This window comes from Gasterosteus aculeatus, unplaced genomic scaffold (genome assembly GCF_964276395.1).
Source record: "Gasterosteus aculeatus unplaced genomic scaffold, fGasAcu3.hap1.1 HAP1_SCAFFOLD_63, whole genome shotgun sequence".
NCBI classification, from domain to species: Eukaryota; Metazoa; Chordata; class Actinopteri; order Perciformes; family Gasterosteidae; genus Gasterosteus; species Gasterosteus aculeatus.
This window is the reverse complement of record NW_027554918.1, coordinates 1-24,586: the sequence shown is the minus strand read 5'-3', so window position 1 is coordinate 24,586 and position 24,586 is coordinate 1. Positions and strand designations below refer to the sequence as shown.

The window sequence follows — 24,586 nt, the reverse complement described above, 5'->3', positions numbered from 1 at the left end:
TCATGACATTTCCCCACGACTTACCTGAAAACCTTTTAAATTTGCGCATAATATCTAATGGAGATGCCGGGGATTGAACCCAGGACCTCATACATGCTAAGCATGCGCTCTACCACTGAGCTACATCCCCTGCACAAATTCCAAAAATTACTTTGTTTTTGCCTATATAAAGGAAGAAGTGTGAGAAAAAAACAATGAATGGAGACGTTTCCAAGGGAAAACCTACTATGACTGGCAAAAAGCTAACTTGTGAAGACTGAATGCATCACTTTAAATAAAAATCCTTGTGAATTTGGAGTTTCAAAGTGGGACTGCACACGTTAAGGTATGAATATCAAAAAATGACTCTGCGGTGGGACCAGAAAGCTCTACAGTCAACTTCGTTGCTGGCAGGACTCGAACCTGCGCGGGGAGACCCCAATGGATTTCTAGTCCATCGCCTTAACCTCTCGGCCACAACAACACATAAAAACTACAAATAAATTGAATTTTGCTAATATCAGACACTGGCTAAGTGGCTTATACAAAGACTGCCATGTGAATAATTCTGGAAGTGGCGTATATAAAGACTGCCATGTGAATAATTCTGGAACACACATAATAGGGTAAGGGTGTGGTTTTTACTTGGTAAATTACCGTTGGTGCTTTTTTTCCTTGTTGGACGGTATATTTGATGGCTCCTCTTATCATGACATTTCCCCACGACTTACCTGAAAACCTTTTAAATTTGCGCATAATATCTAATGGAGATGCCGGGGATTGAACCCAGGACCTCATACATGCTAAGCATGCGCTCTACCACTGAGCTACATCCCCTGCACAAATTCCAAAAATTACTTTGTTTTTGCCTATATAAAGGAAGAAGTGTGAGAAAAAAACAATGAATGGAGACGTTTCCAAGGGAAAACCTACTATGACTGGCAAAAAGCTAACTTGTGAAGACTGAATGCATCACTTTAAATAAAAATCCTTGTGAATTTGGAGTTTCAAAGTGGGACTGCACACGTTAAGGTATGAATATCAAAAAATGACTCTGCGGTGGGACCAGAAAGCTCTACAGTCAACTTCGTTGCTGGCAGGACTCGAACCTGCGCGGGGAGACCCCAATGGATTTCTAGTCCATCGCCTTAACCTCTCGGCCACAACAACACATAAAAACTAAAAATAAATTGAATTTTGCTAATATCAGACACTGGCTAAGTGGCTTATACAAAGACTGCCATGTGAATAATTCTGGAAGTGGCGTATATAAAGACTGCCATGTGAATAATTCTGGAACACACATAATAAGGTAAGGGTGTGGTTTTTACTTGGTAAATTACCGTTGGTGCTTTTTTCCCTTGTTGGACGGTATATTTGATGGCTCCTCTTATCATGACATTTCCCCACGACTTACCTGAAACACTTATTAAATTTGCGCATAATATCTAATGGAGATGCCGGGGATTGAACCCAGGACCTCATACATGCTAAGCATGCGCTCTACCACTGAGCTACATCCCCTGCACAAATTCCAAAAATTACTTTGTTTTTGCCTATATAAAGGAAGAAGTGTGAGAAAAAAACAATGAATGGAGACGTTTCCAAGGGAAAACCTACTATGACTGGCAAAAAGCTAACTTGTGAAGACTGAATGCATCACTTTAAATAAAAATCCTTGTGAATTTGGAGTTTCAAAGTGGGACTGCACACGTTAAGGTATGAATATCAAAAAATGACTCTGCGGTGGGACCAGAAAGCTCTACAGTCAACTTCGTTGCTGGCAGGACTCGAACCTGCGCGGGTAGACCCCAATGGATTTCTAGTCCATCGCCTTAACCTCTCGGCCACAACAACGCATAAAAACTGGATAAATTGACTTTAGCCAATATCAGACACTGGCTAAGTGGCGTATATAAAGACTGCCATGTGAATAATTCTGGAACACACATAATAAGGTAAGGGTGTGGTTTTTACTTGGTAAATTACCGTTGGTGCTTTTTTCCCTTGTTGGACGGTATATTTGATGGCTCCTCTTATCATGACATTTCCCCACGACTTACCTGAAAACCTTTTAAATTTGCGCATAATATCTAATGGAGATGCCGGGGATTGAACCCAGGACCTCATACATGCTAAGCATGCGCTCTACCACTGAGCTACATCCCCTGCACAAATTCCAAAAATTACTTTGTTTTTGCCTATATAAAGGAAGAAGTGTGAGAAAAAAACAATGAATGGAGACGTTTCCAAGGGAAAACCGACTATGACTGGCAAAAAGCTAACTTGGGAAGACTGAATGCATCACTTTAAATAAAAATCCTTGTGAATTTGGAGTTTCAAAGTGGGACTGCACACGTTAAGGTATGAATATCAAAAAATGACTCTGCGGTGGGACCAGAAAGCTCTACAGTCAACTTCGTTGCTGGCAGGACTCGAACCTGCGCGGGGAGACCCCAATGGATTTCTAGTCCATCGCCTTAACCTCTCGGCCACAACAACACATAAAAACTACAAATAAATTGAATTTTGCTAATATCAGACACTGGCTAAGTGGCTTATACAAAGACTGCCATGTGAATAATTCTGGAAGTGGCGTATATAAAGACTGCCATGTGAATAATTCTGGAACACACATAATAAGGTAAGGGTGTGGTTTTTACTTGGTAAATTACCGTTGGTGCTTTTTTCCCTTGTTGGACGGTATATTTGATGGCTCCTCTTATCATGACATTTCCCCACGACTTACCTGAAACACTTATTAAATTTGCGCATAATATCTAATGGAGATGCTGGGGATTGAACCCAGGACCTCATACATGCAAAGCATGCGCTCTACCACTGAGCTACATCCCCTGCACAACTGCCAAAAATGACTTTGTTTTCGCGTATATAAAGGAAGAAGTGTGAGTAAAAAACAATGAATGGAGACGTTTCCAAGGGAAAACCTAACTAAGAAAACCTAAGAAAAGCTAACTTGGGAAGACTGAATGCATCACTTTAAATAAAAATCCTTGTGAATTTGGAGTTTCAAAGTGGGACTGCACACGTTAAGGTATGAATATCAAAAAATGACTCTGGGGTGGGACCAGAAAGCTCTACAGTCAACTTCGTTGCTGGCAGGACTCGAACCTGCGCGGGGAGACCCCAATGGATTTCTAGTCCATCGCCTTAACCTCTCGGCCACAACAACGCATAAAAACTGGATAAATTGACTTTTGCCAATATCAGACACTGGCTAAGTGGCGTATATAAAGACTGCCATGTGAATAATTCTGGAACACACATAATAAGGTAAGGGTGTGGTTTTTACTTGGTAAATTACCGTTGGTGCTTTTTTCCCTTGTTGGACGGTATATTTGATGGCTCCTCTTATCATGACATTTCCCCACGACTTACCTGAAACACTTATTAAATTTGCGCATAATATCTAATGGAGATGCTGGGGATTGAACCCAGGACCTCATACATGCAAAGCATGCGCTCTACCACTGAGCTACATCCCCTGCACAACTGCCAAAAATTACTTTGTTTTCGCGTATATAAAGAAAGAAGTGTGAGTAAAAAACAATGAATGGAGACGTTTCCAAGGGAAAACCTAACTAAGAAAACCTAAGAAAAGCTAACTTGGGAAGACTGAATGCATCACTTTAAATAAAAATCCTTGTGAATTTGGAGTTTCAAAGTGGGACTGCACACGTTAAGGTATGAATATCAAAAAATGACTCTGGGGTGGGACCAGAAAGCTCTACAGTCAACTTCGTTGCTGGCAGGACTCGAACCTGCTCGGGGAGACCCCAATGGATTTCTAGTCCATCGCCTTAACCTCTCGGCCACAACAACGGATAAAAACTGGATAAATTGACTTTTGCCAATATCAGACACTGGCTAAGTGGCGTATATAAAGACTGCCATGTGAATAATTCTGGAACACACATAATAAGGTAAGGGTGTGGTTTTTACTTGGTAAATTACCGTTGGTGCTTTTTTCCCTTGTTGGACGGTATATTTGATGGCTCCTCTTATCATGACATTTCCCCACGACTTACCTGAAAACCTTTTAAATTTGCGCATAATATCTAATGGAGATGCCGGGGATTGAACCCAGGACCTCATACATGCTAAGCATGCGCTCTACCACTGAGCTACATCCCCTGCACAAATTCCAAAAATTACTTTGTTTTTGCCTATATAAAGGAAGAAGTGTGAGAAAAAAAACAATGAATGGAGACGTTTCCAAGGGAAAACCTACTATGACTGGCAAAAAGCTAACTTGTGAAGACTGAATGCATCACTTTAAATAAAAATCCTTGTGAATTTGGAGTTTCAAAGTGGGACTGCACACGTTAAGGTATGAATATCAAAAAATGACTCTGGGGTGGGACCAGAAAGCTCTACAGTCATCTTCGTTGCTGGCAGGACTCGAACCTGCGCGGGGAGACCCCAATGGATTTCTAGTCCATCGCCTTAACCTCTCGGCCACAACAACGCATAAAAACTCGATAAATTGACTTTTGCCAATATCAGACACTGGCTAAGTGGCGTATATAAAGACTGCCATGTGAATAATTCTGGAACACACATAATAAGGTAAGGGTGTGGTTTTTACTTGGTAAATTACCGTTGGTGCTTTTTTCCCTTGTTGAACGGTATATTTGATGGCTCCTCTTATCATGACATTTCCCCACGACTTACCTGAAAACCTTTTAAATTTGCGCATAATATCTAATGGAGATGCCAGGGATTGAACCCAGGGCCTCATACATGCTAAGCATGCGCTCTACCACTGAGCTACATCCCCTGCACAAATTCCAAAAATTACTTGTTTTTTGCGTATATAAAGGAAGAAGTGTGAGAAAAAAACAATGAATGGAGACGTTTCCAAGGGAAAACCTACTATGACTGGCAAAAAGCTAACTTGGGAAGACTGAATGCATCACTTTAAATAAAAATCCTTGTGAATTTGGAGCTTCAAAGTGGGACTGCACACGTTAAGGTATGAATATCAAAAAATGACTCTGCGGTGGGACCAGAAAGCTCTACAGTCAACTTCGTTGCTGGCAGGACTCGAACCTGCGCGGGGAGACCCCAATGGATTTCTAGTCCATCGCCTTAACCTCTCGGCCACAACAACACATAAAAACTAAAAATAAATTGAATTTTGCTAATATCAGACATTGGCTAAGTGGCTTATACAAAGACTGCCATGTGAATAATTCTGGAAGTGGCGTATATAAAGACTGCCATGTGAATAATTCTGGAACACACATAATAGGGTAAGGGTGTGGTTTTTACTTGGTAAATTACCGTTGGTGCTTTTTTTCCTTGTTGGACGGTATATTTGATGGCTCCTCTTATCATGACATTTCCCCACGACTTACCTGAAAACCTTTTAAATTTGCGCATAATATCTAATGGAGATGCCGGGGATTGAACCCAGGACCTCATACATGCTAAGCATGCGCTCTACCACTGAGCTACATCCCCTGCACAAATTCCAAAAATTACTTTGTTTTTGCCTATATAAAGGAAGAAGTGTGAGAAAAAAACAATGAATGGAGACGTTTCCAAGGGAAAACCTACTATGACTGGCAAAAAGCTAACTTGTGAAGACTGAATGCATCACTTTAAATAAAAATCCTTGTGAATTTGGAGTTTCAAAGTGGGACTGCACACGTTAAGGTATGAATATCAAAAAATGACTCTGCGGTGGGACCAGAAAGCTCTACAGTCAACTTCGTTGCTGGCAGGACTCGAACCTGCGCGGGGAGACCCCAATGGATTTCTAGTCCATCGCCTTAACCTCTCGGCCACAACAACACATAAAAACTACAAATAAATTGAATTTTGCTAATATCAGACACTGGCTAAGTGGCTTATACAAAGACTGCCATGTGAATAATTCTGGAAGTGGCGTATATAAAGACTGCCATGTGAATAATTCTGGAACACACATAATAGGGTAAGGGTGTGGTTTTTACTTGGTAAATTACCGTTGGTGCTTTTTTTCCTTGTTGGACGGTATATTTGATGGCTCCTCTTATCATGACATTTCCCCACGACTTACCTGAAAACCTTTTAAATTTGCGCATAATATCTAATGGAGATGCCGGGGATTGAACCCAGGACCTCATACATGCTAAGCATGCGCTCTACCACTGAGCTACATCCCCTGCACAAATTCCAAAAATTACTTTGTTTTTGCCTATATAAAGGAAGAAGTGTGAGAAAAAAACAATGAATGGAGACGTTTCCAAGGGAAAACCTACTATGACTGGCAAAAAGCTAACTTGTGAAGACTGAATGCATCACTTTAAATAAAAATCCTTGTGAATTTGGAGTTTCAAAGTGGGACTGCACACGTTAAGGTATGAATATCAAAAAATGACTCTGCGGTGGGACCAGAAAGCTCTACAGTCAACTTCGTTGCTGGCAGGACTCGAACCTGCGCGGGGAGACCCCAATGGATTTCTAGTCCATCGCCTTAACCTCTCGGCCACAACAACACATAAAAACTAAAAATAAATTGAATTTTGCTAATATCAGACACTGGCTAAGTGGCTTATACAAAGACTGCCATGTGAATAATTCTGGAAGTGGCGTATATAAAGACTGCCATGTGAATAATTCTGGAACACACATAATAAGGTAAGGGTGTGGTTTTTACTTGGTAAATTACCGTTGGTGCTTTTTTCCCTTGTTGGACGGTATATTTGATGGCTCCTCTTATCATGACATTTCCCCACGACTTACCTGAAACACTTATTAAATTTGCGCATAATATCTAATGGAGATGCCGGGGATTGAACCCAGGACCTCATACATGCTAAGCATGCGCTCTACCACTGAGCTACATCCCCTGCACAAATTCCAAAAATTACTTTGTTTTTGCCTATATAAAGGAAGAAGTGTGAGAAAAAAACAATGAATGGAGACGTTTCCAAGGGAAAACCTACTATGACTGGCAAAAAGCTAACTTGTGAAGACTGAATGCATCACTTTAAATAAAAATCCTTGTGAATTTGGAGTTTCAAAGTGGGACTGCACACGTTAAGGTATGAATATCAAAAAATGACTCTGCGGTGGGACCAGAAAGCTCTACAGTCAACTTCGTTGCTGGCAGGACTCGAACCTGCGCGGGTAGACCCCAATGGATTTCTAGTCCATCGCCTTAACCTCTCGGCCACAACAACGCATAAAAACTGGATAAATTGACTTTAGCCAATATCAGACACTGGCTAAGTGGCGTATATAAAGACTGCCATGTGAATAATTCTGGAACACACATAATAAGGTAAGGGTGTGGTTTTTACTTGGTAAATTACCGTTGGTGCTTTTTTCCCTTGTTGGACGGTATATTTGATGGCTCCTCTTATCATGACATTTCCCCACGACTTACCTGAAAACCTTTTAAATTTGCGCATAATATCTAATGGAGATGCCGGGGATTGAACCCAGGACCTCATACATGCTAAGCATGCGCTCTACCACTGAGCTACATCCCCTGCACAAATTCCAAAAATTACTTTGTTTTTGCCTATATAAAGGAAGAAGTGTGAGAAAAAAACAATGAATGGAGACGTTTCCAAGGGAAAACCGACTATGACTGGCAAAAAGCTAACTTGGGAAGACTGAATGCATCACTTTAAATAAAAATCCTTGTGAATTTGGAGTTTCAAAGTGGGACTGCACACGTTAAGGTATGAATATCAAAAAATGACTCTGCGGTGGGACCAGAAAGCTCTACAGTCAACTTCGTTGCTGGCAGGACTCGAACCTGCGCGGGGAGACCCCAATGGATTTCTAGTCCATCGCCTTAACCTCTCGGCCACAACAACACATAAAAACTACAAATAAATTGAATTTTGCTAATATCAGACACTGGCTAAGTGGCTTATACAAAGACTGCCATGTGAATAATTCTGGAAGTGGCGTATATAAAGACTGCCATGTGAATAATTCTGGAACACACATAATAAGGTAAGGGTGTGGTTTTTACTTGGTAAATTACCGTTGGTGCTTTTTTCCCTTGTTGGACGGTATATTTGATGGCTCCTCTTATCATGACATTTCCCCACGACTTACCTGAAACACTTATTAAATTTGCGCATAATATCTAATGGAGATGCTGGGGATTGAACCCAGGACCTCATACATGCAAAGCATGCGCTCTACCACTGAGCTACATCCCCTGCACAACTGCCAAAAATGACTTTGTTTTCGCGTATATAAAGGAAGAAGTGTGAGTAAAAAACAATGAATGGAGACGTTTCCAAGGGAAAACCTAACTAAGAAAACCTAAGAAAAGCTAACTTGGGAAGACTGAATGCATCACTTTAAATAAAAATCCTTGTGAATTTGGAGTTTCAAAGTGGGACTGCACACGTTAAGGTATGAATATCAAAAAATGACTCTGGGGTGGGACCAGAAAGCTCTACAGTCAACTTCGTTGCTGGCAGGACTCGAACCTGCGCGGGGAGACCCCAATGGATTTCTAGTCCATCGCCTTAACCTCTCGGCCACAACAACGCATAAAAACTGGATAAATTGACTTTTGCCAATATCAGACACTGGCTAAGTGGCGTATATAAAGACTGCCATGTGAATAATTCTGGAACACACATAATAAGGTAAGGGTGTGGTTTTTACTTGGTAAATTACCGTTGGTGCTTTTTTCCCTTGTTGGACGGTATATTTGATGGCTCCTCTTATCATGACATTTCCCCACGACTTACCTGAAACACTTATTAAATTTGCGCATAATATCTAATGGAGATGCTGGGGATTGAACCCAGGACCTCATACATGCAAAGCATGCGCTCTACCACTGAGCTACATCCCCTGCACAACTGCCAAAAATTACTTTGTTTTCGCGTATATAAAGAAAGAAGTGTGAGTAAAAAACAATGAATGGAGACGTTTCCAAGGGAAAACCTAACTAAGAAAACCTAAGAAAAGCTAACTTGGGAAGACTGAATGCATCACTTTAAATAAAAATCCTTGTGAATTTGGAGTTTCAAAGTGGGACTGCACACGTTAAGGTATGAATATCAAAAAATGACTCTGGGGTGGGACCAGAAAGCTCTACAGTCAACTTCGTTGCTGGCAGGACTCGAACCTGCTCGGGGAGACCCCAATGGATTTCTAGTCCATCGCCTTAACCTCTCGGCCACAACAACACATAAAAACTACAAATAAATTGAATTTTGCTAATATCAGACACTGGCTAAGTGGCTTACAAAGACTGCCATGTGAATAATTCTGGAAGTGGCGTATATAAAGACTGCCATGTGAATAATTCTGGAACACACATAATAAGGTAAGGGTGTGGTTTTTACTTGGTAAATTACCGTTGGTGCTTTTTTCCCTTGTTGGACGGTATATTTGATGGCTCCTCTTATCATGACATTTCCCCACGACTTACCTGAAAACCTTTTAAATTTGCGCATAATATCTAATGGAGATGCCGGGGATTGAACCCAGGGCCTCATACATGCTAAGCATGCGCTCTACCACTGAGCTACATCCCCTGCACAAATTCCAAAAATTACTTTGTTTTTGCCTATATAAAGGAAGAAGTGTGAGAAAAAAACAATGAATGGAGACGTTTCCAAGGGAAAACCTACTATGACTGGCAAAAAGCTAACTTGTGAAGACTGAATGCATCACTTTAAATAAAAATCCTTGTGAATTTGGAGTTTCAAAGTGGGACTGCACACGTTAAGGTATGAATATCAAAAAATGACTCTGCGGTGGGACCAGAAAGCTCTACAGTCAACTTCGTTGCTGGCAGGACTCGAACCTGCGCGGGGAGACCCCAATGGATTTCTAGTCCATCGCCTTAACCTCTCGGCCACAACAACACATAAAAACTACAAATAAATTGAATTTTGCTAATATCAGACACTGGCTAAGTGGCTTATACAAAGACTGCCATGTGAATAATTCTGGAAGTGGCGTATATAAAGACTGCCATGTGAATAATTCTGGAACACACATAATAAGGTAAGGGTGTGGTTTTTACTTGCTAAATTACCGTTGGTGCTTTTTTCCCTTGTTGGACGATATATTTGATGGCTCCTCTTATCATGACATTTCCCCACGACTTACCTGAAAACCTTTTAAATTTGCGCATAATATCTAATGGAGATGCTGGGGATTGAACCCAGGACCTCATACATGCAAAGCATGCGCTCTACCACTGAGCTACATCCCATGCACAACTGCCAAAAATTACTTTGTTTTCGCGTATATAAAGGAAGAAGTGTGAGTAAAAAACAATGAATGGAGACGTTTCCAAGGGAAAACCTAACTAAGAAAACCTAAGAAAAGCTAACTTGGGAAGACTGAATGCATCACTTTAAATAAAAATCCTTGTGAATTTGGAGTTTCAAAGTGGGACTGCACACGTTAAGGTATGAATATCAAAAAATGACTCTGCGGTGGGACCAGAAAGCTCTACAGTCAACTTCGTTGCTGGCAGGACTCGAACCTGCGCGGGGAGACCCCAATGGATTTCTAGTCCATCGCCTTAACCTCTCGGCCACAACAACACATAAAAACTACAAATAAATTGAATTTTGCTAATATCAGACACTGGCTAAGTGGCTTATACAAAGACTGCCATGTGAATAATTCTGGAAGTGGCGTATATAAAGACTGCCATGTGAATAATTCTGGAACACACATAATAAGGTAAGGGTGTGGTTTTTACTTGGTAAATTACCGTTGGTGCTTTTTTCCCTTGTTGGACGGTATATTTGATGGCTCCTCTTATCATGACATTTCCCCACGACTTACCTGAAAACCTTTTAAATTTGCGCATAATATCTAATGGAGATGCCGGGGATTGAACCCAGGGCCTCATACATGCTAAGCATGCGCTCAACCACTGAGCTACATCCCCTGCACAAATTCCAAAAATTACTTTGTTTTTGCGTATATAAAGGAAGAAGTGTGAGAAAAAAACAATGAATGGAGACGTTTCCAAGGGAAAACCTACTATGACTGGCAAAAAGCTAACTTGGGAAGACTGAATGCATCACTTTAAATAAAAATCCTTGTGAATTTGGAGCTTCAAAGTGGGACTGCACACGTTAAGGTATGAATATCAAAAAATGACTCTGCGGTGGGACCAGAAAGCTCTACAGTCAACTTCGTTGCTGGCAGGACTCGAACCTGCGCGGGGAGACCCCAATGGATTTCTAGTCCATCGCCTTAACCTCTCGGCCACAACAACACATAAAAGCTAAAAATAAATTGAATTTTGCTAATATCAGACACTGGCTAAGTGGCTTATACAAAGACTGCCATGTGAATAATTCTGGAAGTGGCGTATATAAAGACTGCCATGTGAATAATTCTGGAACACACATAATAGGGTAAGGGTGTGGTTTTTACTTGGTAAATTACCGTTGGTGCTTTTTTTCCTTGTTGGACGGTATATTTGATGGCTCCTCTTATCATGACATTTCCCCACGACTTACCTGAAACACTTATTAAATTTGCGCATAATATCTAATGGAGATGCTGGGGATTGAACCCAGGACCTCATACATGCAAAGCATGCGCTCTACCACTGAGCTACATCCCCTGCACAACTGCCAAAAATGACTTTGTTTTCGCGTATATAAAGGAAGAAGTGTGAGTAAAAAACAATGAATGGAGACGTTTCCAAGGGAAAACCTAACTAAGAAAACCTAAGAAAAGCTAACTTGGGAAGACTGAATGCATCACTTTAAATAAAAATCCTTGTGAATTTGGAGTTTCAAAGTGGGACTGCACACGTTAAGGTATGAATATCAAAAAATGACTCTGGGGTGGGACCAGAAAGCTCTACAGTCAACTTCGTTGCTGGCAGGACTGGAACCTGCGCGGGGAGACCCCAATGGATTTCTAGTCCATCGCCTTAACCTCTCGGCCACAACAACACATAAAAACTAAAAATAAATTGAATTTTGCTAATATCAGACACTGGCTAAGTGGCTTATACAAAGACTGCCATGTGAGTAATTCTGGAAGTGGCGTATATAAAGACTGCCATGTGAATAATTCTGGAACACACATAATAAGGTAAGGGTGTGGTTTTTACTTGGTAAATTACCGTTGGTGCTTTTTTCCCTTGTTGGACGGTATATTTGATGGCTCCTCTTATCATGACATTTCCCCACGACTTACCTGAAACACTTATTAAATTTGCGCATAATATCTAATGGAGATGCTGGGGATTGAACCCAGGACCTCATACATGCAAAGCATGCGCTCTACCACTGAGCTACATCCCCTGCACAACTGCCAAAAATTACTTTGTTTTCGCGTATATAAAGGAAGAAGTGTGAGTAAAAAACAATGAATGGAGACGTTTCCAAGGGAAAACCTAACTAAGAAAACCTAAGAAAAGCTAACTTGGGAAGACTGAATGCATCACTTTAAATAAAAATCCTTGTGAATTTGGAGTTTCAAAGTGGGACTGCACACGTTAAGGTATGAATATCAAAAAATGACTCTGGGGTGGGACCAGAAAGCTCTACAGTCAACTTCGTTGCTGGCAGGACTCGAACCTGCTCGGGGAGACCCCAATGGATTTCTAGTCCATCGCCTTAACCTCTCGGCCACAACAACACATAAAAACTAAAAATAAATTGAATTTTGCTAATATCAGACACTGGCTAAGTGGCTTATACAAAGACTGCCATGTGAATAATTCTGGAAGTGGCGTATATAAAGACTGCCATGTGAATAATTCTGGAACACACATAATAAGGTAAGGGTGTGGTTTTTACTTGGTAAATTACCGTTGGTGCTTTTTTCCCTTGTTGGACGGTATATTTGATGGCTCCTCTTATCATGACATTTCCCCACGACTTACCTGAAACACTTATTAAATTTGCGCATAATATCTAATGGAGATGCTGGGGATTGAACCCAGGACCTCATACATGCAAAGCATGCGCTCTACCACTGAGCTACATCCCCTGCACAACTGCCAAAAATTACTTTGTTTTCGCGTATATAAAGGAAGAAGTGTGAGTAAAAAACAATGAATGGAGACGTTTCCAAGGGAAAACCTAACTAAGAAAACCTAAGAAAAGCTAACTTGGGAAGACTGAATGCATCACTTTAAATAAAAATCCTTGTGAATTTGGAGTTTCAAAGTGGGACTGCACACGTTAAGGTATGAATATCAAAAAATGACTCTGGGGTGGGACCAGAAAGCTCTACAGTCAACTTCGTTGCTGGCAGGACTCGAACCTGCTCGGGGAGACCCCAATGGATTTCTAGTCCATCGCCTTAACCTCTCGGCCACAACAACACATAAAAACTAAAAATAAATTGAATTTTGCTAATATCAGACACTGGCTAAGTGGCTTATACAAAGACTGCCATGTGAATAATTCTGGAAGTGGCGTATATAAAGACTGCCATGTGAATAATTCTGGAACACACATAATAAGGTAAGGGTGTGGTTTTTACTTGGTAAATTACCGTTGGTGCTTTTTTCCCTTGTTGGACGGTATATTTGATGGCTCCTCTTATCATGACATTTCCCCACGACTTACCTGAAACACTTATTAAATTTGCGCATAATATCTAATGGAGATGCTGGGGATTGAACCCAGGACCTCATACATGCAAAGCATGCGCTCTACCACTGAGCTACATCCCCTGCACAACTGCCAAAAATTACTTTGTTTTCGCGTATATAAAGGAAGAAGTGTGAGTAAAAAACAATGAATGGAGACGTTTCCAAGGGAAAACCTACTATGACTGGCAAAAAGCTAACTTGTGAAGACTGAATGCATCACTTTAAATAAAAATCCTTGTGAATTTGGAGTTTCAAAGTGGGACTGCACACGTTAAGGTATGAATATCAAAAAATGACTCTGCGGTGGGACCAGAAAGCTCTACAGTCAACTTCGTTGCTGGCAGGACTCGAACCTGCGCGGGGACACCCCAATGGATTTCTAGTCCATCGCCTTAACCTCTCGGCCACAACAACACATAAAAGCTAAAAATAAATTGAATTTTGCTAATATCAGACACTGGCTAAGTGGCTTATACAAAGACTGCCATGTGAATAATTCTGGAAGTGGCGTATATAAAGACTGCCATGTGAATAATTCTGGAACACACATAATAGGGTAAGGGTGTGGTTTTTACTTGGTAAATTACCGTTGGTGCTTTTTTTCCTTGTTGGACGGTATATTTGATGGCTCCTCTTATCATGACATTTCCCCACGACTTACCTGAAACACTTATAAAATTTGCGCATAATATCTAATGGAGATGCTGGGGATTGAACCCAGGACCTCATACATGCAAAGCATGCGCTCTACCACTGAGCTACATCCCCTGCACAACTGCCAAAAATGACTTTGTTTTCGCGTATATAAAGGAAGAAGTGTGAGTAAAAAACAATGAATGGAGACGTTTCCAAGGGAAAACCTAACTAAGAAAACCTAAGAAAAGCTAACTTGGGAAGACTGAATGCATCACTTTAAATAAAAATCCTTGTGAATTTGGAGTTTCAAAGTGGGACTGCACACGTTAAGGTATGAATATCAAAAAATGACTCTGGGGTGGGACCAGAAAGCTCTACAGTCAACTTCGTTGCTGGCAGGACTGGAACCTGCGCGGGGAGACCCCAATGGATTTCTAGTCCATCGCCTTAACCTCTCGGCCACAACAACACATAAAAACTACAAATAAATTGAATTTTGCTAATATCAGACACTGGCTAAGTGGCTTATACAAAGACTGCCATGTGAATAATTCTGGAAGTGGCGTATATAAAGACTGCCATGTGAATAATTCTGGAACACACATAATAAGGTAAGGGTGTGGTTTTTACTTGGTAAATTACCGTTGGTGCTTTTTTCCCTTGTTGGACGGTATATTTGATGGCTCCTCTTATCATGACATTTCCCCACGACTTACCTGAAACACTTATTAAATTTGCGCATAATATCTAATGGAGATGCTGGGGATTGAACCCAGGACCTCATACATGCAAAGCATGCGCTCTACCACTGAGCTACATCCCCTGCACAACTGCCAAAAATTACTTTGTTTTCGCGTATATAAAGGAAGAAGTGTGAGTAAAAAACAATGAATGGAGACGTTTCCAAGGGAAAACCTAACTAAGAAAACCTAAGAAAAGCTAACTTGGGAAGACTGAATGCATCACTTTAAATAAAAATCCTTGTGAATTTGGAGTTTCAAAGTGGGACTGCACACGTTAAGGTATGAATATCAAAAAATGACTCTGCGGTGGGACCAGAAAGCTCTACAGTCAACTTCGTTGCTGGCAGGACTCGAACCTGCTCGGGGAGACCCCAATGGATTTCTAGTCCATCGCCTTAACCTCTCGGCCACAACAACACATAAAAACTACAAATAAATTGAATTTGGCTAATATCAGACACTGGCTAAGTGGCTTATACAAAGACTGCCATGTGAATAATTCTGGAAGTGGCGTATATAAAGACTGCCATGTGAATAATTCTGGAACACACATAATAAGGTAAGGGTGTGGTTTTTACTTGGTAAATTACCGTTGGTGCTTTTTTCCCTTGTTGGACGGTATATTTGATGGCTCCTCTTATCATGACATTTCCCCACGACTTACCTGAAAACCTTTTAAATTTGCGCATAATATCTAATGGAGATGCCGGGGATTGAACCCAGGGCCTCATACATGCTAAGCATGCGCTCTACCACTGAGCTACATCCCCTGCACAAATTCCAAAAATTACTTTGTTTTTGCCTATATAAAGGAAGAAGTGTGAGAAAAAAACAATGAATGGAGACGTTTCCAAGGGAAAACCTACTATGACTGGCAAAAAGCTAACTTGTGAAGACTGAATGCATCACTTTAAATAAAAATCCCTGTGAATTTGGAGTTTCAAAGTGGGACTGCACACGTTAAGGTATGAATATCAAAAAATGACTCTGCGGTGGGACCAGAAAGCTCTACAGTCAACTTCGTTGCTGGCAGGACTCGAACCTGCGCGGGGAGACCCCAATGGATTTCTAGTCCATCGCCTTAACCTCTCGGCCACAACAACACATAAAAACTACAAATAAATTGAATTTTGCTAATATCAGACACTGGCTAAGTGGCTTATACAAAGACTGCCATGTGAATAATTCTGGAAGTGGCGTATATAAAGACTGCCATGTGAATAATTCTGGAACACACATAATAAGGTAAGGGTGTGGTTTTTACTTGGTAAATTACCGTTGGTGCTTTTTTCCCTTGTTGGACGGTATATTTGATGGCTCCTCTTATCATGACATTTCCCCACGACTTACCTGAAACACTTATTAAATTTGCGCATAATATCTAATGGAGATGCTGGGGATTGAACCCAGGACCTCATACATGCAAAGCATGCGCTCTACCACTGAGCTACATCCCCTGCACAACTGCCAAAAATTACTTTGTTTTCGCGTATATAAAGGAAGAAGTGTGAGTAAAAAACAATGAATGGAGACGTTTCCAAGGGAAAACCTAACTAAGAAAACCTAAGAAAAGCTAACTTGGGAAGACTGAATGCATCACTTTAAATAAAAATCCTTGTGAATTTGGAGTTTCAAAGTGGGACTGCACACGTTAAGGTATGAATATCAAAAAATGACTCTGGGGTTGGACCAGAAAGCTCTACAGTCAACTTCGTTGCTGGCAGGACTCGAACCTGCGCGGGGAGACCCCAATGGATTTCTAGTCCATCGCCTTAACCTCTCGGCCACAACAACACATAAAAACTACAAATAAATTGAATTTTGCTAATATCAGACACTGGCTAAGTGGCTTATACAAAGACTGCCATGTGAGTAATTCTGGAAGTGGCGTATATAAAGACTGCCATGTGAATAATTCTGGAACACACATAATAAGGTAAGGGTGTGGTTTTTACTTGGTAAATTACCGTTGGTGCTTTTTTCCCTTGTTGGACGGTATATTTGATGGCTCCTCTTATCATGACATTTCCCCACGACTTACCTGAAACACTTATTAAATTTGCGCATAATATCTAATGGAGATGCTGGGGATTGAACCCAGGACCTCATACATGCAAAGCATGCGCTCTACCACTGAGCTACATCCCCTGCACAACTGCCAAAAATTACTTTGTTTTCGCGTATATAAAGGAAGAAGTGTGAGTAAAAAACAATGAATGGAGACGTTTCCAAGGGAAAACCTAACTAAGAAAACCTAAGAAAAGCTAACTTGGGAAGACTGAATGCATCACTTTAAATAAAAATCCTTGTGAATTTGGAGTTTCAAAGTGGGACTGCACACGTTAAGGTATGAATATCAAAAAATGACTCTGGGGTGGGACCAGAAAGCTCTACAGTCAACTTCGTTGCTGGCAGGACTCGAACCTGCTCGGGGAGACCCCAATGGATTTCTAGTCCATCGCCTTAACCTCTCGGCCACAACAACACATAAAAACTAAAAATAAATTGAATTTTGCTAATATCAGACACTGGCTAAGTGGCTTATACAAAGACTGCCATGTGAATAATTCTGGAAGTGGCGTATATAAAGACTGCCATGTGAATAATTCTGGAACACACATAATAAGGTAAGGGTGTGGTTTTTACTTGGTAAATTACCGTTGGTGCTTTTTTCCCTTGTTGGACGGTATATTTGATGGCTCCTCTTATCATGACATTTCCCCACGACTTACCTGAAACACTTATTAAATTTGCGCATAATATCTAATGGAGATGCTGGGGATTGAACCCAGGACCTCATACATGCAAAGCATGCGCTCTACCACTGAGCTACATCCCCTGCACAACTGCCAAAAATTACTTTGTTTTCGCGTATATAAAGGAAGAAGTGTGAGTAAAAAACAATGAATGGAGACGTTTCCAAGGGAAAACCTACTATGACTGGCAAAAAGCTAACTTGTGAAGACTGAATGCATCACTTTAAATAAAAATCCTTGTGAATTTGGAGTTTCAAAGTGGGACTGCACACGTTAAGGTATGAATATCAAAAAATGACTCTGCGGTGGGACCAGAAAGCTCTACAGTCAACTTCGTTGCTGGCAGGACTCGAACCTGCGCGGGGACACCCCAATGGATTTCTAGTCCATCGCCTTAACCTCTCGGCCACAACAACACATAAAAGCTAAAAATAAATTGAATTTTGCTAATATCAGACACTGGCTAAGTGGCTTATACAAAGACTGCCATGTGAATAATTCTGGAAGTGGCGTATATAAAGACTGCCATGTGAATAATTCTGGAACACACATAATAGGGTAAGGGTGTGGTTTTTACTTGGTAAATTACCGTTGGTGCTTTTTTTCCTTGTTGGACGGTATATTTGATGGCTCCTCTTATCATGACATTTCCCCACGACTTACCTGAAACACTTATAAAATTTGCGCATAATATCTAATGGAGATGCTGGGGATTGAACCCAGGACCTCATACATGCAAAGCATGCGCTCTACCACTGAGCTACATCCCCTGCACAACTGCCAAAAATGACTTTGTTTTCGCGTATATAAAGGAAGAAGTGTGAGTAAAAAACAATGAATGGAGACGTTTCCAAGGGAAAACCTAACTAAGAAAACCTAAGAAAAGCTAACTTGGGAAGACTGAATGCATCACTTTAAATAAAAATCCTTGTGAATTTGGAGTTTCAAAGTGGGACTGCACACGTTAAGGTATGAATATCAAAAAATGACTCTGGGGTGGGACCAGAAAGCTCTACAGTCAACTTCGTTGCTGGCAGGACTGGAACCTGCGCGGGGAGACCCCAATGGATTTCTAGTCCATCGCCTTAACCTCTCGGCCACAACAACACATAAAAACTACAAATAAATTGAATTTTGCTAATATCAGACACTGGCTAAGTGGCTTATACAAAGACTGCCATGTGAATAATTCTGGAAGTGGCGTATATAAAGACTGCCATGTGAATAATTCTGGAACACACATAATAAGGTAAGGGTGTGGTTTTTACTTGGTAAATTACCGTTGGTGCTTTTTTCCCTTGTTGGACGGTATATTTGATGGCTCCTCTTATCATGACATTTCCCCACGACTTACCTGAAACACTTATTAAATTTGCGCATAATATCTAATGGAGATGCTGGGGATTGAACCCAGGACCTCATACATGCAAAGCATGCGCTCTACCACTGAGCTACATCCCCTGCACAACTGCCAAAAATTACTTTGTTTTCGCGTATATAAAGGAAGAAGTGTGAGTAAAAAACAATGAATGGAGACGTTTCCAAGGGAAAACCTAACTAAGAAAACCTAAGAAAAGCTAACTTGGGAAGACTGAATGCATCACTTTAAATAAAAATCCTTGTGAATTTGGAGTTTCAAAGTGGGACTGCACACGTTAAGGTATGAATATCAAAAAATGACTCTGGGGTGGGACCAGAAAGCTCTACAGTCAACTTCGTTGCTGGCAGGACTCGAACCTGCTCGGGGAGACCCCAATGGATTTCTAGTCCATCGCCTTAACCTCTCGGCCACAACAACACATAAAAACTACAAATAAATTGAATTTGGCTAATATCAGACACTGGCTAAGTGGCTTATACAAAGACTGCCATGTGAATAATTCTGGAAGTGGCGTATATAAAGACTGCCATGTGAATAATTCTGGAACACACATAATAAGGTAAGGGTGTGGTTTTTACTTGGTAAATTACCGTTGGTGCTTTTTTCCCTTGTTGGACGGTATATTTGATGGCTCCTCTTATCATGACATTTCCCCACGACTTACCTGAAAACCTTTTAAATTTGCGCATAATATCTAATGGAGATGCCGGGGATTGAACCCAGGGCCTCATACATGCTAAGCATGCGCTCTACCACTGAGCTACATCCCCTGCACAAATTCCAAAAATTACTTTGTTTTTGCCTATATAAAGGAAGAAGTGTGAGAAAAAAACAATGAATGGAGACGTTTCCAAGGGAAAACCTACTATGACTGGCAAAAAGCTAACTTGTGAAGACTGAATGCATCACTTTAAATAAAAATCCCTGTGAATTTGGAGTTTCAAAGTGGGACTGCACACGTTAAGGTATGAATATCAAAAAATGACTCTGCGGTGGGACCAGAAAGCTCTACAGTCAACTTCGTTGCTGGCAGGACTCGAACCTGCGCGGGGAGACCCCAATGGATTTCTAGTCCATCGCCTTAACCTCTCGGCCACAACAACACATAAAAACTACAAATAAATTGAATTTTGCTAATATCAGACACTGGCTAAGTGGCTTATACAAAGACTGCCATGTGAATAATTCTGGAAGTGGCGTATATAAAGACTGCCATGTGAATAATTCTGGAACACACATAATAAGGTAAGGGTGTGGTTTTTACTTGGTAAATTACCGTTGGTGCTTTTTTCCCTTGTTGGACGGTATATTTGATGGCTCCTCTTATCATGACATTTCCCCACGACTTACCTGAAACACTTATTAAATTTGCGCATAATATCTAATGGAGATGCTGGGGATTGAACCCAGGACCTCATACATGCAAAGCATGCGCTCTACCACTGAGCTACATCCCCTGCACAACTGCCAAAAATTACTTTGTTTTCGCGTATATAAAGGAAGAAGTGTGAGTAAAAAACAATGAATGGAGACGTTTCCAAGGGAAAACCTAACTAAGAAAACCTAAGAAAAGCTAACTTGGGAAGACTGAATGCATCACTTTAAATAAAAATCCTTGTGAATTTGGAGTTTCAAAGTGGGACTGCACACGTTAAGGTATGAATATCAAAAAATGACTCTGGGGTTGGACCAGAAAGCTCTACAGTCAACTTCGTTGCTGGCAGGACTCGAACCTGCGCGGGGAGACCCCAATGGATTTCTAGTCCATCGCCTTAACCTCTCGGCCACAACAACACATAAAAACTACAAATAAATTGAATTTTGCTAATATCAGACACTGGCTAAGTGGCTTATACAAAGACTGCCATGTGAATAATTCTGGAAGTGGCGTATATAAAGACTGCCATGTGAATAATTCTGGAACACACATAATAAGGTAAGGGTGTGGTTTTTACTTGGTAAATTACCGTTGGTGCTTTTTTCCCTTGTTGGACGGTATATTTGATGGCTCCTCTTATCATGACATTTCCCCACGACTTACCTGAAAACCTTTTAAATTTGCGCATAATATCTAATGGAGATGCCGGGGATTGAACCCAGGGCCTCATACATGCTAAGCATGCGCTCTACCACTGAGCTACATCCCCTGCACAAATTCCAAAAATTACTTTGTTTTTGCGTATATAAAGGAAGAAGTGTGAGAAAAAAACAATGAATGGAGACGTTTCCAAGGGAAAACCTACTATGACTGGCAAAAAGCTAACTTGTGAAGACTGAATGCATCACTTTAAATAAAAATCCTTGTGAATTTGGAGTTTCAAAGTGGGACTGCACACGTTAAGGTATGAATATCAAAAAATGACTCTGCGGTGGGACCAGAAAGCTCTACAGTCAACTTCGTTGCTGGCAGGACTCGAACCTGCGCGGGGAGACCCCAATGGATTTCTAGTCCATCGCCTTAACCTCTCGGCCACAACAACACATAAAAACTACAAATAAATTGAATTTTGCTAATATCAGACACTGGCTAAGTGGCTTATACAAAGACTGCCATGTGAATAATTCTGGAAGTGGCGTATATAAAGACTGCCATGTGAATAATTCTGGAACACACATAATAAGGTAAGGGTGTGGTTTTTACTTGGTAAATTACCGTTGGTGCTTTTTTCCCTTGTTGGACGGTATATTTGATGGCTCCTCTTATCATGACATTTCCCCACGACTTACCTGAAACACTTATTAAATTTGCGCATAATATCTAATGGAGATGCTGGGGATTGAACCCAGGACCTCATACATGCAAAGCATGCGCTCTACCACTGAGCTACATCCCCTGCACAACTGCCAAAAATTACTTTGTTTTCGCGTATATAAAGGAAGAAGTGTGAGTAAAAAACAATGAATGGAGACGTTTCCAAGGGAAAACCTAACTAAGAAAACCTAAGAAAAGCTAACTTGGGAAGACTGAATGCATCACTTTAAATAAAAATCCTTGTGAATTTGGAGTTTCAAAGTGGGACTGCACACGTTAAGGTATGAATATCAAAAAATGACTCTGGGGTTGGACCAGAAAGCTCTACAGTCAACTTCGTTGCTGGCAGGACTCGAACCTGCGCGGGGAGACCCCAATGGATTTCTAGTCCATCGCCTTAACCTCTCGGCCACAACAACACATAAAAACTACAAATAAATTGAATTTTGCTAATATCAGACACTGGCTAAGTGGCTTATACAAAGACTGCCATGTGAATAATTCTGGAAGTGGCGTATATAAAGACTGCCATGTGAATAATTCTGGAACACACATAATAAGGTAAGGGTGTGGTTTTTACTTGGTAAATTACCGTTGGTGCTTTTTTCCCTTGTTGGACGGTATATTTGATGGCTCCTCTTATCATGACATTTCCCCACGACTTACCTGAAAACCTTTTAAATTTGCGCATAATATCTAATGGAGATGCCGGGGATTGAACCCAGGGCCTCATACATGCTAAGCATGCGCTCTACCACTGAGCTACATCCCCTGCACAAATTCCAAAAATTACTTTGTTTTTGCGTATATAAAGGAAGAAGTGTGAGAAAAAAACAATGAATGGAGACGTTTCCAAGGGAAAACCTACTATGACTGGCAAAAAGCTAACTTGGGAAGACTGAATGCATCACTTTAAATAAAAATCCTTGTGAATTTGGAGCTTCAAAGTGGGACTGCACACGTTAAGGTATGAATATCAAAAAATGACTCTGCGGTGGGACCAGAAAGCTCTACAGTCAACTTCGTTGCTGGCAGGACTCGAACCTGCGCGGGGAGACCCCAATGGATTTCTAGTCCATCGCCTTAACCTCTCGGCCACAACAACACATAAAAGCTAAAAATAAATTGAATTTTGCTAATATCAGACACTGGCTAAGTGGCTTATACAAAGACTGCCATGTGAATAATTCTGGAAGTGGCGTATATAAAGACTGCCATGTGAATAATTCTGGAACACACATAATAGGGTAAGGGTGTGGTTTTTACTTGGTAAATTACCGTTGGTGCTTTTTTTCCTTGTTGGACGGTATATTTGATGGCTCCTCTTATCATGACATTTCCCCACGACTTACCTGAAACACTTATTAAATTTGCGCATAATATCTAATGGAGATGCTGGGGATTGAACCCAGGACCTTATACATGCAAAGCATGCGCTCTACCACTGAGCTACATCCCCTGCACAACTGCCAAAAATGACTTTGTTTTCGCGTATATAAAGGAAGAAGTGTGAGTAAAAAACAATGAATGGAGACGTTTCCAAGGGAAAACCTAACTAAGAAAACCTAAGAAAAGCTAACTTGGGAAGACTGAATGCATCACTTTAAATAAAAATCCTTGTGAATTTGGAGTTTCAAAGTGGGACTGCACACGTTACGGTATGAATATCAAAAAATGACTCTCGGGTGGGACCAGAAAGCTCTACAGTCAACTTCGTTGCTGGCAGGACTGGAACCTGCGCGGGGAGACCCCAATGGATTTCTAGTCCATCGCCTTAACCTCTCGGCCACAACAACACATAAAAACTAAAAATAAATTGAATTTTGCTGATATCAGACACTGGCTAAGTGGCTTATACAAAGACTGCCATGTGAATAATTCTGGAAGTGGCGTATATAAAGACTGCCATGTGAATAATTCTGGAACACACATAATAAGGTAAGGGTGTGGTTTTTACTTGGTAAATTACCGTTGGTGCTTTTTTCCCTTGTTGGACGGTATATTTGATGGCTCCTCTTATCATGACATTTCCCCACGACTTACCTGAAACACTTATTAAATTTGCGCATAATATCTAATGGAGATGCTGGGGATTGAACCCAGGACCTCATACATGCAAAGCATGCGCTCTACCACTGAGCTACATCCCCTGCACAACTGCCAAAAATGACTTTGTTTTCGCGTATATAAAGGAAGAAGTGTGAGTAAAAAACAATGAATGGAGACGTTTCCAAGGGAAAACCTAACTAAGAAAACCTAAGAAAAGCTAACTTGGGAAGACTGAATGCATCACTTTAAATAAAAATCCTTGTGAATTTGGAGTTTCAAAGTGGGACTGCACACGTTAAGGTATGAATATCAAAAAATGACTCTGGGGTGGGACCAGAAAGCTCTACAGTCAACTTCGTTGCTGGCAGGACTCGAACCTGCGCGGGGAGACCCCAATGGATTTCTAGTCCATCGCCTTAACCTCTCGGCCACAACAACGCATAAAAACTGGATAAATTGACTTTTGCCAATATCAGACACTGGCTAAGTGGCGTATATAAAGACTGCCATGTAAATAATTCTGGAACACACATAATAAGGTAAGGGTGTGGTTTTTACTTGCTAAATTACCGTTGGTGCTTTTTTCCCTTGTTGGACGATATATTTGATGGCTCCTCTTATCATGACATTTCCCCACGACTTACCTGAAAACCTTTTAAATTTGCGCATAATATCTAATGGAGATGCTGGGTATTGAACCCAGGA

The 24,586-nt window shown here is 40.8% G+C and overlaps 55 non-coding genes across 55 annotated transcripts; all 55 read right to left on the bottom strand.

The window, feature by feature from the left end:
* Positions 1–58: 58 nt before the first annotated feature.
* On the bottom strand, positions 59–130 carry trnaa-agc (transfer RNA alanine (anticodon AGC)). Its single transcript has one exon. It is a non-coding gene; the product is annotated as a tRNA-Ala (tRNA).
* A 251-nt stretch (positions 131–381) lies between these two features.
* trnas-aga (transfer RNA serine (anticodon AGA)) lies at positions 382–463 on the bottom strand. The gene has a single exon. It is a non-coding gene; the product is annotated as a tRNA-Ser (tRNA).
* Positions 464–744: 281 nt separating this feature from the next.
* Positions 745–816, bottom strand: trnaa-agc (transfer RNA alanine (anticodon AGC)). The gene has a single exon. It is a non-coding gene; the product is annotated as a tRNA-Ala (tRNA).
* Positions 817–1,067: 251 nt separating this feature from the next.
* Positions 1,068–1,149, bottom strand: trnas-aga (transfer RNA serine (anticodon AGA)). Its single transcript has one exon. It is a non-coding gene; the product is annotated as a tRNA-Ser (tRNA).
* A 282-nt stretch (positions 1,150–1,431) lies between these two features.
* Positions 1,432–1,503, bottom strand: trnaa-agc (transfer RNA alanine (anticodon AGC)). Its single transcript has one exon. It is a non-coding gene; the product is annotated as a tRNA-Ala (tRNA).
* Positions 1,504–2,076: 573 nt separating this feature from the next.
* Positions 2,077–2,148, bottom strand: trnaa-agc (transfer RNA alanine (anticodon AGC)). The gene has a single exon. It is a non-coding gene; the product is annotated as a tRNA-Ala (tRNA).
* A 251-nt stretch (positions 2,149–2,399) lies between these two features.
* trnas-aga (transfer RNA serine (anticodon AGA)) lies at positions 2,400–2,481 on the bottom strand. Its single transcript has one exon. It is a non-coding gene; the product is annotated as a tRNA-Ser (tRNA).
* A 282-nt stretch (positions 2,482–2,763) lies between these two features.
* trnaa-ugc (transfer RNA alanine (anticodon UGC)) lies at positions 2,764–2,835 on the bottom strand. Its single transcript has one exon. It is a non-coding gene; the product is annotated as a tRNA-Ala (tRNA).
* Positions 2,836–3,090: 255 nt separating this feature from the next.
* On the bottom strand, positions 3,091–3,172 carry trnas-aga (transfer RNA serine (anticodon AGA)). The gene has a single exon. It is a non-coding gene; the product is annotated as a tRNA-Ser (tRNA).
* Positions 3,173–3,413: 241 nt separating this feature from the next.
* On the bottom strand, positions 3,414–3,485 carry trnaa-ugc (transfer RNA alanine (anticodon UGC)). The gene has a single exon. It is a non-coding gene; the product is annotated as a tRNA-Ala (tRNA).
* Positions 3,486–4,062: 577 nt separating this feature from the next.
* trnaa-agc (transfer RNA alanine (anticodon AGC)) lies at positions 4,063–4,134 on the bottom strand. Its single transcript has one exon. It is a non-coding gene; the product is annotated as a tRNA-Ala (tRNA).
* A 252-nt stretch (positions 4,135–4,386) lies between these two features.
* trnas-aga (transfer RNA serine (anticodon AGA)) lies at positions 4,387–4,468 on the bottom strand. The gene has a single exon. It is a non-coding gene; the product is annotated as a tRNA-Ser (tRNA).
* A 240-nt stretch (positions 4,469–4,708) lies between these two features.
* On the bottom strand, positions 4,709–4,780 carry trnaa-agc (transfer RNA alanine (anticodon AGC)). Its single transcript has one exon. It is a non-coding gene; the product is annotated as a tRNA-Ala (tRNA).
* A 251-nt stretch (positions 4,781–5,031) lies between these two features.
* trnas-aga (transfer RNA serine (anticodon AGA)) lies at positions 5,032–5,113 on the bottom strand. The gene has a single exon. It is a non-coding gene; the product is annotated as a tRNA-Ser (tRNA).
* Positions 5,114–5,394: 281 nt separating this feature from the next.
* trnaa-agc (transfer RNA alanine (anticodon AGC)) lies at positions 5,395–5,466 on the bottom strand. The gene has a single exon. It is a non-coding gene; the product is annotated as a tRNA-Ala (tRNA).
* A 251-nt stretch (positions 5,467–5,717) lies between these two features.
* trnas-aga (transfer RNA serine (anticodon AGA)) lies at positions 5,718–5,799 on the bottom strand. Its single transcript has one exon. It is a non-coding gene; the product is annotated as a tRNA-Ser (tRNA).
* A 281-nt stretch (positions 5,800–6,080) lies between these two features.
* On the bottom strand, positions 6,081–6,152 carry trnaa-agc (transfer RNA alanine (anticodon AGC)). Its single transcript has one exon. It is a non-coding gene; the product is annotated as a tRNA-Ala (tRNA).
* A 251-nt stretch (positions 6,153–6,403) lies between these two features.
* trnas-aga (transfer RNA serine (anticodon AGA)) lies at positions 6,404–6,485 on the bottom strand. The gene has a single exon. It is a non-coding gene; the product is annotated as a tRNA-Ser (tRNA).
* Positions 6,486–6,767: 282 nt separating this feature from the next.
* trnaa-agc (transfer RNA alanine (anticodon AGC)) lies at positions 6,768–6,839 on the bottom strand. Its single transcript has one exon. It is a non-coding gene; the product is annotated as a tRNA-Ala (tRNA).
* Positions 6,840–7,412: 573 nt separating this feature from the next.
* On the bottom strand, positions 7,413–7,484 carry trnaa-agc (transfer RNA alanine (anticodon AGC)). The gene has a single exon. It is a non-coding gene; the product is annotated as a tRNA-Ala (tRNA).
* A 251-nt stretch (positions 7,485–7,735) lies between these two features.
* trnas-aga (transfer RNA serine (anticodon AGA)) lies at positions 7,736–7,817 on the bottom strand. Its single transcript has one exon. It is a non-coding gene; the product is annotated as a tRNA-Ser (tRNA).
* Positions 7,818–8,099: 282 nt separating this feature from the next.
* trnaa-ugc (transfer RNA alanine (anticodon UGC)) lies at positions 8,100–8,171 on the bottom strand. Its single transcript has one exon. It is a non-coding gene; the product is annotated as a tRNA-Ala (tRNA).
* A 255-nt stretch (positions 8,172–8,426) lies between these two features.
* Positions 8,427–8,508, bottom strand: trnas-aga (transfer RNA serine (anticodon AGA)). The gene has a single exon. It is a non-coding gene; the product is annotated as a tRNA-Ser (tRNA).
* A 241-nt stretch (positions 8,509–8,749) lies between these two features.
* On the bottom strand, positions 8,750–8,821 carry trnaa-ugc (transfer RNA alanine (anticodon UGC)). Its single transcript has one exon. It is a non-coding gene; the product is annotated as a tRNA-Ala (tRNA).
* A 616-nt stretch (positions 8,822–9,437) lies between these two features.
* On the bottom strand, positions 9,438–9,509 carry trnaa-agc (transfer RNA alanine (anticodon AGC)). Its single transcript has one exon. It is a non-coding gene; the product is annotated as a tRNA-Ala (tRNA).
* Positions 9,510–9,760: 251 nt separating this feature from the next.
* Positions 9,761–9,842, bottom strand: trnas-aga (transfer RNA serine (anticodon AGA)). The gene has a single exon. It is a non-coding gene; the product is annotated as a tRNA-Ser (tRNA).
* Positions 9,843–10,450: 608 nt separating this feature from the next.
* trnas-aga (transfer RNA serine (anticodon AGA)) lies at positions 10,451–10,532 on the bottom strand. The gene has a single exon. It is a non-coding gene; the product is annotated as a tRNA-Ser (tRNA).
* Positions 10,533–10,813: 281 nt separating this feature from the next.
* On the bottom strand, positions 10,814–10,885 carry trnaa-agc (transfer RNA alanine (anticodon AGC)). Its single transcript has one exon. It is a non-coding gene; the product is annotated as a tRNA-Ala (tRNA).
* Positions 10,886–11,136: 251 nt separating this feature from the next.
* On the bottom strand, positions 11,137–11,218 carry trnas-aga (transfer RNA serine (anticodon AGA)). The gene has a single exon. It is a non-coding gene; the product is annotated as a tRNA-Ser (tRNA).
* A 282-nt stretch (positions 11,219–11,500) lies between these two features.
* trnaa-ugc (transfer RNA alanine (anticodon UGC)) lies at positions 11,501–11,572 on the bottom strand. Its single transcript has one exon. It is a non-coding gene; the product is annotated as a tRNA-Ala (tRNA).
* Positions 11,573–12,191: 619 nt separating this feature from the next.
* On the bottom strand, positions 12,192–12,263 carry trnaa-ugc (transfer RNA alanine (anticodon UGC)). The gene has a single exon. It is a non-coding gene; the product is annotated as a tRNA-Ala (tRNA).
* Positions 12,264–12,882: 619 nt separating this feature from the next.
* Positions 12,883–12,954, bottom strand: trnaa-ugc (transfer RNA alanine (anticodon UGC)). Its single transcript has one exon. It is a non-coding gene; the product is annotated as a tRNA-Ala (tRNA).
* Positions 12,955–13,573: 619 nt separating this feature from the next.
* Positions 13,574–13,645, bottom strand: trnaa-ugc (transfer RNA alanine (anticodon UGC)). The gene has a single exon. It is a non-coding gene; the product is annotated as a tRNA-Ala (tRNA).
* Positions 13,646–14,260: 615 nt separating this feature from the next.
* trnaa-ugc (transfer RNA alanine (anticodon UGC)) lies at positions 14,261–14,332 on the bottom strand. Its single transcript has one exon. It is a non-coding gene; the product is annotated as a tRNA-Ala (tRNA).
* A 619-nt stretch (positions 14,333–14,951) lies between these two features.
* trnaa-ugc (transfer RNA alanine (anticodon UGC)) lies at positions 14,952–15,023 on the bottom strand. The gene has a single exon. It is a non-coding gene; the product is annotated as a tRNA-Ala (tRNA).
* Positions 15,024–15,641: 618 nt separating this feature from the next.
* Positions 15,642–15,713, bottom strand: trnaa-agc (transfer RNA alanine (anticodon AGC)). The gene has a single exon. It is a non-coding gene; the product is annotated as a tRNA-Ala (tRNA).
* A 251-nt stretch (positions 15,714–15,964) lies between these two features.
* Positions 15,965–16,046, bottom strand: trnas-aga (transfer RNA serine (anticodon AGA)). Its single transcript has one exon. It is a non-coding gene; the product is annotated as a tRNA-Ser (tRNA).
* Positions 16,047–16,328: 282 nt separating this feature from the next.
* On the bottom strand, positions 16,329–16,400 carry trnaa-ugc (transfer RNA alanine (anticodon UGC)). The gene has a single exon. It is a non-coding gene; the product is annotated as a tRNA-Ala (tRNA).
* A 255-nt stretch (positions 16,401–16,655) lies between these two features.
* On the bottom strand, positions 16,656–16,737 carry trnas-aga (transfer RNA serine (anticodon AGA)). Its single transcript has one exon. It is a non-coding gene; the product is annotated as a tRNA-Ser (tRNA).
* A 282-nt stretch (positions 16,738–17,019) lies between these two features.
* On the bottom strand, positions 17,020–17,091 carry trnaa-ugc (transfer RNA alanine (anticodon UGC)). The gene has a single exon. It is a non-coding gene; the product is annotated as a tRNA-Ala (tRNA).
* A 619-nt stretch (positions 17,092–17,710) lies between these two features.
* On the bottom strand, positions 17,711–17,782 carry trnaa-ugc (transfer RNA alanine (anticodon UGC)). Its single transcript has one exon. It is a non-coding gene; the product is annotated as a tRNA-Ala (tRNA).
* A 615-nt stretch (positions 17,783–18,397) lies between these two features.
* Positions 18,398–18,469, bottom strand: trnaa-ugc (transfer RNA alanine (anticodon UGC)). The gene has a single exon. It is a non-coding gene; the product is annotated as a tRNA-Ala (tRNA).
* Positions 18,470–19,088: 619 nt separating this feature from the next.
* Positions 19,089–19,160, bottom strand: trnaa-ugc (transfer RNA alanine (anticodon UGC)). Its single transcript has one exon. It is a non-coding gene; the product is annotated as a tRNA-Ala (tRNA).
* Positions 19,161–19,778: 618 nt separating this feature from the next.
* Positions 19,779–19,850, bottom strand: trnaa-agc (transfer RNA alanine (anticodon AGC)). Its single transcript has one exon. It is a non-coding gene; the product is annotated as a tRNA-Ala (tRNA).
* A 251-nt stretch (positions 19,851–20,101) lies between these two features.
* Positions 20,102–20,183, bottom strand: trnas-aga (transfer RNA serine (anticodon AGA)). Its single transcript has one exon. It is a non-coding gene; the product is annotated as a tRNA-Ser (tRNA).
* Positions 20,184–20,465: 282 nt separating this feature from the next.
* On the bottom strand, positions 20,466–20,537 carry trnaa-ugc (transfer RNA alanine (anticodon UGC)). The gene has a single exon. It is a non-coding gene; the product is annotated as a tRNA-Ala (tRNA).
* Positions 20,538–20,792: 255 nt separating this feature from the next.
* Positions 20,793–20,874, bottom strand: trnas-aga (transfer RNA serine (anticodon AGA)). The gene has a single exon. It is a non-coding gene; the product is annotated as a tRNA-Ser (tRNA).
* A 281-nt stretch (positions 20,875–21,155) lies between these two features.
* trnaa-agc (transfer RNA alanine (anticodon AGC)) lies at positions 21,156–21,227 on the bottom strand. The gene has a single exon. It is a non-coding gene; the product is annotated as a tRNA-Ala (tRNA).
* A 251-nt stretch (positions 21,228–21,478) lies between these two features.
* trnas-aga (transfer RNA serine (anticodon AGA)) lies at positions 21,479–21,560 on the bottom strand. The gene has a single exon. It is a non-coding gene; the product is annotated as a tRNA-Ser (tRNA).
* Positions 21,561–21,842: 282 nt separating this feature from the next.
* Positions 21,843–21,914, bottom strand: trnaa-ugc (transfer RNA alanine (anticodon UGC)). The gene has a single exon. It is a non-coding gene; the product is annotated as a tRNA-Ala (tRNA).
* A 255-nt stretch (positions 21,915–22,169) lies between these two features.
* Positions 22,170–22,251, bottom strand: trnas-aga (transfer RNA serine (anticodon AGA)). The gene has a single exon. It is a non-coding gene; the product is annotated as a tRNA-Ser (tRNA).
* A 281-nt stretch (positions 22,252–22,532) lies between these two features.
* Positions 22,533–22,604, bottom strand: trnaa-agc (transfer RNA alanine (anticodon AGC)). The gene has a single exon. It is a non-coding gene; the product is annotated as a tRNA-Ala (tRNA).
* A 251-nt stretch (positions 22,605–22,855) lies between these two features.
* trnas-aga (transfer RNA serine (anticodon AGA)) lies at positions 22,856–22,937 on the bottom strand. The gene has a single exon. It is a non-coding gene; the product is annotated as a tRNA-Ser (tRNA).
* Positions 22,938–23,219: 282 nt separating this feature from the next.
* trnaa-ugc (transfer RNA alanine (anticodon UGC)) lies at positions 23,220–23,291 on the bottom strand. The gene has a single exon. It is a non-coding gene; the product is annotated as a tRNA-Ala (tRNA).
* Positions 23,292–23,910: 619 nt separating this feature from the next.
* Positions 23,911–23,982, bottom strand: trnaa-ugc (transfer RNA alanine (anticodon UGC)). Its single transcript has one exon. It is a non-coding gene; the product is annotated as a tRNA-Ala (tRNA).
* Positions 23,983–24,586: the final 604 nt, after the last annotated feature.